Consider the following 14,132-nt stretch of genomic DNA (forward strand, 5'->3'; position numbering starts at 1 on the left):
TCCACGATGTAAGGGGGCCCGATGGACGCGCGCTCGCGCGCTCGCTCGGCGCTCGCTCGGCGCTATCGATTCGTTTTTCTCCACCGCGGAGGACGAACCGCCGCGGTAAGACCACGGTCCGACCGCAAGCTCGTTACGCCTGTCGGAAGTATAAATCAACCGCAAAGTTATTCCGCCGTGCTGTCGGGGAACTCCCCGCGGGGCGACTTCATGAAAACTGCTACCACCTTCTTATAAGCGACATCGCTCCTCCGTGAGCCCACGGCGCGTCCAGGACGTTGCGCGTTTCGATGCTTACGATCACGGTCACCGATAACCACGATTTACGGCCGAAATAGGCCACCGTAACCGATAACGAACGATCCCGTGCGACGATACTCGCATCGGTTTTTCGCGCGTACGTTATTCGGAACTCGCAGGCGAGTTCCACGAATCCGTGTCTCCCGTGAGAAGATTCTCGTTTTAATCGACCACGCGCTGACGAGACAATCTTCGGGCCGCTGTGTGCGTGTGTGAGCGTGTAAGTGTGTAAGTGTGCGAGTGTGTGAGTGTGAGTGAAAGAGAGAGTAAGTGAGTGAGTGAGTGAGAATGAGAGAGTTAGTGAGTGAGTGAGTGAATGAGTAAGTGAGTAAGTGTGGAAGAAAGAGAGAGAAAGAAAGAGAGAAAGAAAGAAAGAAAGAAAGAGAGAGAGAGAGAGAGAGAGAGAGAGTACACACACACGCGCGCACGCACGCACGCACGCACGCACGCACGCACACACACACACACACACACACACACACACACACACACACACACACACACACACACACACACACACACACACACACACACACACACACAGAGAGAGAGAGAGAGAGAGAGAGAGAGAGAGAGAGAGAGAGAGAGAGAGAGAGAGAGAGAGAGAGAGAGAGAGAGAGAGAGAGAGAGAGAGAGAGAGAGAGGCAGACAGACAGACACACGTACGTGCTACGTGTGTGTGTGTGCGCATAAAGATTTCTAACCGTGCACTCGTTAATGAAATAATAAAATATGAAATATGTAGGATGGGATACCAACCGCTCTCTTTGTTCGAAAATAGAAAAATCGCAGCGTCGATCAATTGTGATTAATAGATCCGAGAGTATCTGTAGCGAGGAGGTTCGATTATTTCGAAGGTGTACTATTTTTACGAAACTTTGTCAACAATTGTGGAAAATGAAGAAGCTGAAAAGACGAGGAAGTGTAAGAAATAGCCGACGCTGCAAATTTTGTATTTGTTCTCGTATTCTTAATAAATCTTACGCGTGAATTTGAAAATTATTCGAACCGAGAGACACGTAAAATTTTCAAAGTGAACGTGGAAAATGAGGAACGATACGTACTTAACAATTGTACGAATTCTTTCTTCAAGAAACTACAAACGTTTAATCAAATTTGGTGCAAGATTGATACTTTGTGAATGTTTCTCGATAATTTAGACATGCTCGTCCACATTACTCCTGGCCTAATAGTAAAATTCACGGGACGAGATCCACGAACAAACAACAGCTTACTGTCGCTATTATCGTTCCATATTATTCCATCGCAATTCTATTACATTGCTTCCTACGTTACAGACATCTCCAGCAAGCATACACCGACCTCTACCTCCACGGGTTAATTTCTTCTTTCCTTTATCCATGGAATTTTCCACGCGTATATTCTTAAAAAAATAAAGGAATAACTCTCGTAGGGGTTAATTCCTTTTGGTCTCTCGCACGATTCCGCGTAATGGTTGCATCCGGATCGAAAATCGAATCTTGTTACCCGAGCCGGAAACTTTTCGTCGAGTATTCGAGTCGTGGAGTATCGCGAGCGTGGAAAGATCTCGCGACACCTTTCGAACACACGTTGTATAAGCGAATCGCGAGTCTCCCGTGGCAGAAATAGACGCGTCCTCACGGAGCCGTGAAAGCGATCATCGAGCGCGCAGTTTATCGCTTCGGAGACGAATCTCGCCGTCTTTACGATACCACGATGCCCGTTGTGTCGACGCGCGCGAACAAATTAGCGATTCTTTTTTCACCGGTCGCGTAGCCGAGCCGATGCGCGCATATAAACACCGTAGACGCGAACGGTAATAACAGAGCCCTCATAATACCATGAGAATCTAATTGTGAGACGACCCCGGCCACGAGAAGAGGTCGCGTTTTCTCGATAATAAAGGAAGAATAATCATAATGAGGCGGCAAGCCCCGCGTGTGTACAGTTACTCGCAATAACGCCCGGGGGGAAAAATTATTGCCTAATAAAATAACGAGATAAGGGAACGGTTGCGCGGTAATTGCAAACATTGCGCCGGCAAACATTGTCGTGCCGTAATACGTAATTGCAGATCCGATGCGATCTAATAATTATTCCGCTGGTAATTGTACCGAACCGGCTAACGTCGCTCCGAATGTTTCCGGAATAATTCATCGAGCCATAACGTGAAAAACCGTTCGACGAACACCACGTTTCCAAGTGTCCTCCAGGAATCCTAATTGGTCCTGTTCGAGTTCTCGAGCTTCGTCGAGGCCTCTTTCGACGTTGAACAATCGAGACGTTGAGAGCTACGAGCTGAGAGTTCGTAGTCTAGCTGCGTCCAAGTCTCAGAGATTCGTTCGCTGAAGTCTGCCTTCGTCGTGTCCGGTTCGATGATGTTTCGCTTCGAAATCGTAACGTACTGCGAACACGGTACGTTAGTTTTCAAGTGTCTTCCTCGAATCGTACACTGTTCGAGTCATCGAGCTTGTTCGAGGATTCCTCGGACATTGAGAGTTACGTAGAATTCGTTGAAGTCTCCAGGTATCTTTATTTTGTTCGATTGAAGTCTTCATTGGGATCGATACTAGGTGAGAAACGAGTACTGATATTTGTGAAGGCAATCGTGACGTTTCTAAGTGTCCTCTAATTGTAATAGCTTCTGTTAGGGTGTCTTCGGAGATTCTTTGGACATTGAGAGCTACGGAGAGGCTATAGTCTTCTACGTTGAAGTCTCTAGGTTTCTTCCTCTTGTTCCATTAAATTCTTACTTAGGAACGATACCAAACGAGAAACGAATACTAATAATTGTGGAGTCCATCATGTCGTTTCCAAGTGTCCTCCAATTGCAATAGCTCCTGTTAAAATATCTTCAAAGATTCTTTGGGCATTAAGAGCTATAGAGAGGCTATAGTCTTCTACGTTGAAGTCTCTAGGTTTCTTCCTCTTGTTCCATTAAATTCTTACTTAGGAACGATACCAAACGAGAAACGAATACTAATAATTGTGAAGTCCATCGTGTCGTTCCCAGGTGTCCTTCAATCCTAATGGCTGCTGCTCGAGTTCTCGAGTTTCTTCAAAGATTGAACATTGAGATCTACACAAAGTTCATAGTCTTCTACGCCAAGGTTCCAAGGATTCTTCGTCTTGTTCCATTAAATTCTCACTTAGGAACGATACCAAACGAGAAACGAATACTAATAATTGTAAAGTCCATCGTGACGTTCCCAAGTGTCCTCCAATTCTAATAGCTCCTGCTAGAGTTTCTTCAAAGATTCTTTGGACATTGAGATCTACCCAAAGTTCGTCAAAGTCCCCAAGATTCTTCGTCTTGTTCCATTAAATCCTTACTTCAGAACGATATCAGATGTAAAACGAATACTAATAATTGTAAAGTCCATCGTGACGTTCCCAAGTGTCCTCCAATCCCAATAGCTCTTGCTCGAGTTTCTTCGAAGATTCTTTGGACATTGAGATCTACACAGAGTCCATAGTCTTCTACGTTGAAATCTCTAGGTTTCTTCCTCTTGTTCCATTAAATTCCTACTTAGCAACTATACCAAAACGAGAAACGAATACTAATATTAACGAAATTCATCGCAACGTTCCCAAATGTGCTCCTCGAACGATGATCGAGCCTGCTCGAATTCTCGAGCTTCCTGATAGACTCTCGGACATCGAACAATCGAAACGTTGAGAACTACCCCGAATTGGTACTCCTCCGCATCGAAGTCCCCAAGATTCTTCGTCCAAATCTGTCTTCGTCCTCCCACCATTGCATTCTACACCCACCATCTAGACGATACCGGTCGATATCGCGCACACCGATAATTGTAAACTCCATCGCGAGTTTTCCAAGTGTCCTCCGCGAATCCTAATCGATCCTGTACGACTTCTCGAGGTTCATCGAGGATTCCTCGGACGTTGAACAATTGAAACGTTGGTAGCTACGCGTTCGTATTCCGTTCGTTCGAGGTCCCTAGGATTCTTGGCCGCGTCTATCCTCCCCTGTCCCATTGAATTCTATCTTACGGTGATCCATCTCTGTGGTATTCCACCGGGGCGATACCGGGCGATAAACGGACACCGATAATTGTGAATTCTATCGCGACGCCGACCACGCGTTTCCAAGTGTCCAGCTCGAATCGTAATTGGTCATCGCCGGGGTACCCGAGCTCCGTCCACGATTCCTTGGACACCGAACAATTGAAACATCGAGCGTTACGCGTCTCGTATTATTCCGTTGGGTCCCAGTCACCGGTACTCTCGACCGAATCCATCCTCCCCTGTCCCATTGAATCCCATTTTACCGGCGATCCGTCTCTATGGTGTATCCACGGGGCGATAACCGGCGATAAACGGTCACCGATAATTGTGAATTCTATCGCGAGGCTCGCCGCGCGCCCCGGTCACGCTGGAAGAAGCAAAACGCTGCTCGAGCGAAACGTGCACCGCGGAACACGGTTTTCGAGCGAGCGTGACTCCACTCTGTTCCCACGGGACCCCGTTGGGCCCGACTTTTGTCCCATGATCGAGCAAACCGGCGGAGAGAACCCGAGCGAGCCGAGCGAGCCGAGCCGGGCCGGGCATCCTTCGAGCGGACGAGGCCGGACGTTCGCGCACGCACTCATGACGAACAGACGACAGGCACGTAGAACCGTGACTTCTACGTGTATCGTACAGTCCCCGACAGGAATTCGTCCCGTCTCCGGTCCATTGTTCGCCGCCAGCTCCGACAGTCCCCGCTTTCAACAATAAGCTAGATACGTTTCAACCGTTCGAGCTCAAACACCGAGATAACTTAACCTTGAACCTCTCTCTCTCTCTCTCTCTCTCTCTCTCTCTCTCTCTCTCTCTCTCTCTCTCTCTCTCGATAAATTTCGCTACCTGCGAATTACACCACGAATATCGATCCTCCGAGGAATTATTTACCGGCTTTAATTATTTACCGGGTTTTCCAATGAATTTCGTTCGAGGATCTATGCAATTGTGTCAATGTTTTCGTCGAAAAGGTCGAGAATCTGAGAAATAGATTTCTTTGATTTTTCGTAAGTCTTACGAATTACGAATTACCGAGTTTCGCGGTTTTCCTCGCGTGACTAGTACACTAGTGTATCGCGCCATGTTCGAAAATCGGGCCCAATTATCTTTATGCGAAGCACGAATGGAGAATTTCGTGTAGGAACTGAGGTGACCATCGATCGAGATACAATGAGATTGAATACCACCGACTGTGTTTTCTTTTCGCGAGTATAGATTCTTGAAACGACCGAGAACCGATCTTGTAACCGAGCGGGAAATTTGATCAATAACCGAGGTATTGTTGCAGTTCTGTCTTTGATCTGTGTTACTTGTAACAGACAATGTATATACTTATATATATACATCGTGAACCAACATTCGAGCGGGAAATTTTATCAATAACCGAGGTATTGTTGCACTTCTTTCTTTGATCTGCGTTACTTGTAATAGATAATGTATATACTTATATGTAAACATCGTGGACCAACATTCGAGCGGGAAATTTTATCAATAACCGAGGTATTGTTGCAGTTCTGTCTTTGGTCTGTGTTACTTGTAACGGACAATGTATATACTTATATGTAAACATCGTGGACCAACATTCGAGCGGGAAATTTGATCAATAACCGAGGTATTGTTGCACTTCTTTCTTTGATCTGCGTTACTTGTAACAGACAATGTATATACTTATATGTAAACATCGTGGACCAACATTCGAGCGGGAAATTTTATCAATAACCGAGGTATTGTTGCAGTTCTGTCTTTGGTCTGTGTTACTTGTAACGGACAATGTGTATACTTACATATTTACATCGTGGAACAACAATCATGATATAAACGAGGTCTGGAAAATTTTACGTCTCGTAAAATAAATACTAACAAAATTGCAAACGTAAGTAATTTTTCTTAAAACCGAATTCTTCGTTGCAGTTTCATTGTTCTAAATATTCGAGCCATAGAATGCATCATTCTCACCGCTAATTTCGTTCCACGGTGTGGAACCGGTGTCACTCGTACACTTGAAAAATGAATAAAAATTTCCCAGCGTCCCTCGCGTTTGTTCCTCGAACGTCGCCAGTCGCTTACAAGTCTCGTTGGCGCGGGCCCTCTTTTACGAGGCGAAGTCTTCACCGAGAAAACGACCCGAACTATGAACGACGAAACTTTCCAGCAGAGGAAGAAAGTCCGTGCAAAACTCAACCAGCTGCGAAATGCACGACCAAAGAGAGATAAAGAGACAAAGAAAGAGAAAGAAAGAGAGAGAGATGATTCCAGGATGATCGTCGTAGAAATCCGGCTGGAACGCGACACTGCTTTTTCCTACGGCCGCGATTTAATTGCCCGGGCGATTAGTTCGCGCTCGGACCGTCTCCTCTGTTTATAGTTCACTCGTTAACTCGTCGCTTTTAATTGCTCGACATCGGCTACCGGCGCGCGGCTACCAAAACCGCGCGTTCCCGCGCCGAGTTAATTTACGGATCTTAAGCACGCGGCGCGGCCGGCTAACCGGTAATTTAGCCCTGCATAAAATTAAGATTTTATACCCGCGACAGCCATTAAGTTATAACTTTTACGTTATCCTCGTTAATGTTACGCGATATTCGCACGATCGACTTTACCGTTCGGTCGAGTCTTTCATCGCCCGAGCAGATGTCCTTCCGGCTGGTTAAAGGGTTAACGAACTTGAGAAAATTGTTTACAAGATACCCGCCCAACGGTCCACTCGAAACGGAATTTTGACAATCGATGAATTTAACGGGCCGGTTAATCGACCGTTACACCGTAACTGGCCCGGGATTGGGAATCGAAACGACCGACTCGATCCTGTATCCGAGCGGTACGCTTTATCTATACCCGAGGCATTACCGCTACTTCTATCTTCATCGTGCGCAATCGTTACTTACGGTACCTAATGTGAGAAATAGACGTTCGTTCCACCGGTGTTCAAAGTTGAGATTCTTCCGTTACTTGTTGATTATAAACGCGTACTTTGTAGCGACGTGTAGAAAATATTTCGAGGAACGTGTCGCGGGTGATCCGTCGCTACCATTTTCCTAGCCCTCGGAACCAATAATCGTACGAGAATGTACCCGTATATACGCAACACAGTGTACGAATAAATTCACTTTTGTCTTATCTTCTCTTTTACATACGTCCCTAGATATTTCCTCCTACGACTTTCCCGACACCAACGACGTTGTCTCGATGTTGGTTCTTTACGAGTGTATTTTTCATACAAAATAATACCTACGCTTGTCAGTAACACGGTTCGTTCCCTGAACAATAGTTCCTGGAACAAATTTCGTGCTTCCTAACTTTTCTCACTACGTTTTACTAATACACGGATGTGTATTTGTCACGGTTTATCGTCTCGAGAGGGGGCCAAAGTATGACAGAAACTTAACAGCAACTATATCGCGTACCATTGTTGCAAAGTATCCTCCAACCTCTGTTCCAAAGTTGGTTACCAAGGAACACACCTTACGTCAATTTTCAACGCGTGTAAATTCACGTGGTCGCTAATTCGATCGCTTCCACTTTGCGAGATTGTTGAAAAATTCGTGCACGGTGCTATACACAGCGTTCCGCGTAATTGATGAAACGGACTGTACGCGATGATAATATACAGAGGAGCAGCGCGCAGCCCGGGCCACCGTCTACGTGACACACGTTGTCTACGTGGGTGCCGGACGTTTTACGAGTTTCGGCGCTCTTGGAAAAAGCTCGCCCAGAGCGGTAGCTCGCGGGTCCCCCGCGTTCACTTCGCTCGCCCCCCGCTTTCGAATCTCCCGTCAGATTTTTATCGACGGCGACGGGGCAACGTTGGACTACCGTCCGACGCTCCGGGGCCGCGGCCGCCATTGTCGTTCTCCGATTTACTCGAATTCCACCGCCTTCTTTTCTTTTCTTTCTTTTTTTTTTTTTTTATTTTTCGACTCGACGGAAAAGTTCTTGCGTGTTTTAATACGCATTTTAACTTTGCCGCTCGGTCGCAAACGGAACGAGCAGGATGTTTCATTTGATGGGACTTATTATTTTACATACCGTATGAATTGAATGCGTTGTTTTGGGATTTATTATTTTATCTGTTGTGTGAGTAGGAATCCGTTATTTAGGGACTTATTGTTTTATCTATTGTGTGAGTAGAAATCCGTTATTTTGGGACTTATTATTTTATCTGTTCTGTGAGTAGAAATCTGTTATTTTGGGACTTATTGTTTTATTTGTCATGTGAGTAGAAATCCGTTATTTTGGGACTTATTATTTTACTTATTGTACAAATATAATACGTCATTTTGGGACTTATTATTTTAACTACCTGTGTAAAAATAATGCGTCATTTTGGGAATTATTATTTTACCTATGGTGTGAATAGGATGCCTCATTTTGGGACTTATTATTTTATCTGCCGCATGAACAGAAATCCGTAATTTTGGGACTTCTTATTTTACCAACTGTACAAATATAATACGTCATTTTGGGACTTATTATTTTACCTATGGTATGAATATAATGCGTCATTTTGGAACTTATTATTTTACCAACGGTGTGAATAGGATGCTTCATTTTGGGACTTATTATTTTATCTGCCATATAAGTAGAAATCCGTTATTTTGGGACTTATTATATTACCAACTGTATTAGTAAAATATGTCAATTTGGAACTTACTATTTTCCTTTCCGTATCAACAGAATGCGTCATTTCGGGACTTATTATTTTATCTGCCGCATGAGTAGAAATCCCTTATTTTGGGACTTATTGTTTTATGTAACGTACGATACAAAATTACTACTTCCAATCCCTTCATCGTTACAATATTAATTTTGTCTCCAACGTCTAACAGAACACTTCCCTTAACCGGACACATATTGTACATTGAATCCACTTCATGTAAATTTCTCCTAATTTCAGAAACAAGATCGAAGCAACTTCTATAACATCCTATAGAATTTACCAGCGACGGAACAGTCATAATTACTCGTACTTGGTTGTCACATTTTGTCTATTACTTTAGTCCCCTCGACGAACTCGAGTACATTATACATTTAGTTTTTTCTTCTGGAGATCGTCATCGAGGAGCAGTTCGAGACAAAGTTTTATACGAAGCAGGTGATACTTGAAACGAACCAGGATCAGGTGGTCAGTCGCGACAGATACGTTGCATTCGTTGCACAATGAAACCAAGTATCTCGATATCGGAGAGAAGTGAGATATTTTTAACTATTTTAATACCGGTGGCAACTGGATCCCTCTTGTAAGAGGATTATTCCGTACATATTGAAAAAGGCTATCAATTTTTATTCGGTTTCTCGTCGAGGGATTAATTCGATTCTCGAGTCTTTAATTACGTCGCCCTTCCCCGTATTTACGGCCCCGATCGTTCTCTCCGTTTCTCTTCGCGGAAATATAAATTCTTCCTTGTCCCCTTCTTCGGTGATTTTTTCGGTGAATTTCTCGTGCGTGGAGATCGACGTCACAGTACGTTGACGCGTTCGTTAAAGCGAACATGGCACTTTTGGAATCTGTGGATACTCGGGGCTGCCGACTTAATTAATAATTTCCATGAAAAATCGCGCTCGGATCGGCGGCCACGGTTTCATCCGAGCGAACGAAACGCTTTCTTTTCTCGATTCGTAAATCACTCGCGGCAAGCCAATTAGGACTGACAATAACGCGTTGGCTCAGCGGCGCGGCGCGGCGCGACGGCCGCGGCGCCGTTAAATTAGAAGAAATCCTAGACGCTTCGGTAACAGTTTATAACGATACCCGGAAGAATCGTCGATCCGCGAGCCGCGAAACCGTCTGATATCGCGTGACAAATGTGTACCGGCCGATAAGCCCCATTCCCATTCCGCTAGCGCCTTCGGGCATTTCCCTCGCCGTGAAAATACACCGACGAACGCTAACAAGGAAATAATCGTTTTCGCGCGATGCTGCTTTTAATCGAGGCTCTGACGGTCGGCCGTCGATTAACTCCTCAAAGTGACGTGTCGATTTTCGTGGCATTAGATTCCTTTCGGTACCGACGAAAACTTTGTTACTGAGTTCCTTGGGTGAAGTATAGCTTGTATAGCAGGTTAGCGTTTAGAAGGAACGTTGAAAGTAGTGGGTGAAAATAGAGCGATACTCTAGTTGGAGCATTTAGAGCTTTGCTCTTGAATTCCTTGGGTGTAATATAGCTTGTACAGTAAAACTACTATAGCATATAGAAGGGAACCTTGAAAATAGTGGGTGAAAATAGAGTGATACTCTAGTTGGAGCATTTAGAGCTTTGCTCTTGAATTTCTTGGATGTAATATAGTTTGTGTAGTGGTAGTTTAGAAGAGAATCTTGAAAATAGTGGGTAGAAATAGAGTGATACTCTAGTTGGAGCATTTAGAGCTTTGCTCTTGAATTTCTTGGGTGTAATATAGTTTGTGTAGTGGTAGTTTAGAAGGGAACCTTGGTAATAGTGGGTAGAAATAGAGTGATACTCTAGTTGGAGCATTTAGAGCTTTGCTCTTGAATTCCTTGGGTGTAATATAGTTTGTGTAGTGGTAGTTTAGAAGGGAACCTTGAACATAGTGGGTGAAAATAGAGTGATACTCTAGTTGGAATCTTTAGAGCTTTGCTCTTGAATTACTTGGGTGTAATATAGCTTGTATAGTAAAACTACTATAGCATATAGAAGGAAACCTTGAAAATAGTGGGTGAAAATAGATTAATACTCTAGTTGGAATCTTTAGAGCTTTGCTCTTGAATTCCTTGGGTGTAATATAGCTTGTATAGTAAAACTACTATAGCATATAGCAGGGAACCTTGAAAATAGTGGGTGAAAATAGAGTGATACTCTAGTCGGAGCATTTAGACCTTTGTTCTTGAATTTCTTGGATGAAATATAGCTTGTATAGTACTTTAGCGTTCCGAAGAAAATCTTGAGAATAGTGAGTGAAAATTCAGTGAAACTCTAGTTACAACATTTAGAGTATCACCTGTTTTTCAATTGTTGAGTTTTTTAATTTCTTTTAATACCAACGAAAGCTATACATCAACATTAAGTTTCTCTGTGTCTCGAAGGAAATGTAATGGTCTCTTTTTGCACTTTCTTAATTTATGGTGTTTCGAAAATACATTAAAATAACGAAGAGAATAGAACGAAATTTATTTAGAGCCTTTGAATGTCATTTTCTCGATTTTGGAGTTTTTCTATTTCTTCTGGCTCCGACGGTAGGTGTATTTTTGAATGAACAAATTTTCTTCGTGCCTCGGATGAAAAATAACGATCGTGCATAATGTCGTTTTGTCAATTTTTAAGTTTTACAATTTCTTCTACTTCCGACGGAAGATACACACTTAAATTAAGAAATTTCTTCGTGTCTCGAGTGCAAAGAATCGATTATTTTCATTTTCTCACCGATCACTATTAATGTTTTCGAAGCACACTCGAAAAATAGTGATCCGAAATTCAACGAAACCAATTTTACCGCTTTAAGATGCTACTATTTCGCCAATTACATGGTTCTCAATTTTGTTTGCTTCCGACGGAAGCTACGCTCTTAAATTAAAAGAATTTCTTGTTGTTTCGTAGAAAAACATCAATTACCTTCCTACTGAGTTCAACCTAACTATCTAAATTAACCTTCACTGTTTCAAAAGTACACTTTCGAAATACCGAGTAAAAATTCGGTGAAATTCTTTTTTATTTTTCAATATTTCAATTTTTCAACTTCTCCTACTTGGAACTAAAACCGTACCATCGCAAAATAATAATCTGTATCCATTTTCTAACCAACGAGATACAATCGTGATCATTGGATTATCACACATTTTCTGTACGATTCCAAAATATTAACACCCCGTCCATTATTCAATCAAGTTACGCGAAATTTACTCGGTATCTTGACGTGTATATTAACCAATACAAAAAGTTCCAATTCGATACATCGCTCCCCAAAAAAGAATACATCCAAAGTGTTCCTCTCGGATGGTGCACGACCGCGAGAAAACCTTCTCGAGTGCTCGAACACGTGGTTTATAACCCGAACCGTCGCGCACAATGTGGAAAATGTAGATTCGGCCGTAGTCGCGCGATCGACGGCTGATTTTTCGTCGTTCCCTTTTTTTCGCGTCTCGTCGCAGCACTTTCGGGGTCTCGGGCTCTTCCGCTCGTTAGGCGGAGAGAGTCGGGGCTTATGCTAATTTTAAGCAGTCCCCCTCCAGTCGATTCTTTCCTAAAGCTATTAGGCGATCATCTCGGATAATCCCGCGATTCCGGGTTTACTCGGGACACGACTTTTCTAAGTTTTCCTCCTCCGCGGCCGAGAACTCGTCCAGGGGCCGGCTGCTCGCTCGCATATTCCTGTTTTTTCTTCTCGCGACCAGACGCATATATCCGCGTTCACGTCGCCGTGAACGGGGTAAGACCCGGGATTAACGCCACCAGGATGTACCGACGCGTTCGACGAAGAATCGCTAAAGACCTCCGTTAAACCGTAAGCCGCCGCGATCCGTGCGACCAAACGAATGGCGTTGCATCGCTCTTTGTTCGGTTAAGAATTTTACCGTTACGTGTTTTATTTTACGGAAATCGATTCATCCGGACACCTTGTACGCGAAAGTACTGGGGCGAAATATTCGGAAAATTAATACTTCACGAATCGGTAGAACTGAGAATAAATTGGAATTGAAATTGTTCCCTTTTCAATATTTTGAAATGGGCAACTTTTGTTTGGAACTTATTACAATATCTTTCGTAATTTAAGAGATACGTAGGTGTAAATAAAATGGGTGATTAGGATAGAAGGGGTACTCTTAATGTTCTTCTAGGTTGGTTCAACATTCTTGCAAAGTTTCATCGAAATCAAGGTTTGGAGATTTACAAATTTCGTTTCTCCAAAACGTCGATCGATGTGTTACCACTTTGTAGACCGAACCAACCTCGCGGTTAGACTACAGATAAAACGAGTGACTCTGATAAGGGTAGTGTAGCTCTTAGAGTCCCCCTAAATTGAACGAACATTCGCGTAAAGTTTCACCGAATCAACATCTGACAATTCGCAATCTCTCCCGGTTAGTCATCTGCTACGCCAACTCGTCAACCACAATATCGTCGCTTCATCCATTGAATTAACATCTGACAATTGGCAACCTCTCCCGATTAGTCATCTGCTACACCAACTCATCGACCACAACGATACCATCGCTCCGGGTCAACATTCGCGCAAATTCTCATCGAACTGCACATCTGACGATTCGTAACCTTCCCCGGTTGGTCACTTGCAATAGCAACTCGTCGACCTTATCCCCGTTTCGTCGATTCGACGAACAGCGAGCAAGTTCGCGATCTCCGCGCGAAATTTATCCAAATTGCGCCGTTCGGTTGGGCGTGATCTCGCCAAATGTATCTAAAAAGGAAAACAGAAGCGAGGGAAGCACCGCGACGCGGACGACGCGTCGACGAAGCAATTAAAGACTTAACGGCGCGAAGGAACTGAGATCTCATCGCTGTCGAACTAATGGCCGCTCTTTAATCACTGCCCCCCGAGATGTGCCGGTGGTTCGAGAGTAATTTAACGGTAATAGAGACACAAGGGTGGCTCGGTTTCCCCGGTCGGAGCGGGTCGTTCGATCGGGTCAGGTGCATCTTCTTTCCCTTGCTTCCCGAGGACGCACCTGTCTCCTCGGGCAACCTGGCTCGTGGAAACGGTGGGTTCTTCTATCGTTGATCTATCAAATTGGCCCGGTAGATAAGAAATTAGGGGAACGAGGACGAGTGGGGAGGGACGAGGGAGCATCCGTGACGGAACACCACGGCTGTTATTCGGTCACACCGTCGTCCTCGGCGTCGTCGTCTCGACGCTAAATT

General features: G+C 44.1%; 1 protein-coding gene across 1 annotated transcript in view; it reads left to right on the top strand.

The window, feature by feature from the left end:
- Positions 1-14,132, top strand: part of LOC143147565 (uncharacterized) — a 320,816-nt gene that overhangs the window by 209,019 nt on the left and 97,665 nt on the right. The gene's annotated exons all lie outside the window — the stretch shown is intronic.

The sequence above is a fragment of the Ptiloglossa arizonensis genome, chromosome 1 (assembly GCF_051014685.1).
Source record: "Ptiloglossa arizonensis isolate GNS036 chromosome 1, iyPtiAriz1_principal, whole genome shotgun sequence".
Taxonomy (NCBI): domain Eukaryota; kingdom Metazoa; phylum Arthropoda; class Insecta; order Hymenoptera; family Colletidae; genus Ptiloglossa; species Ptiloglossa arizonensis.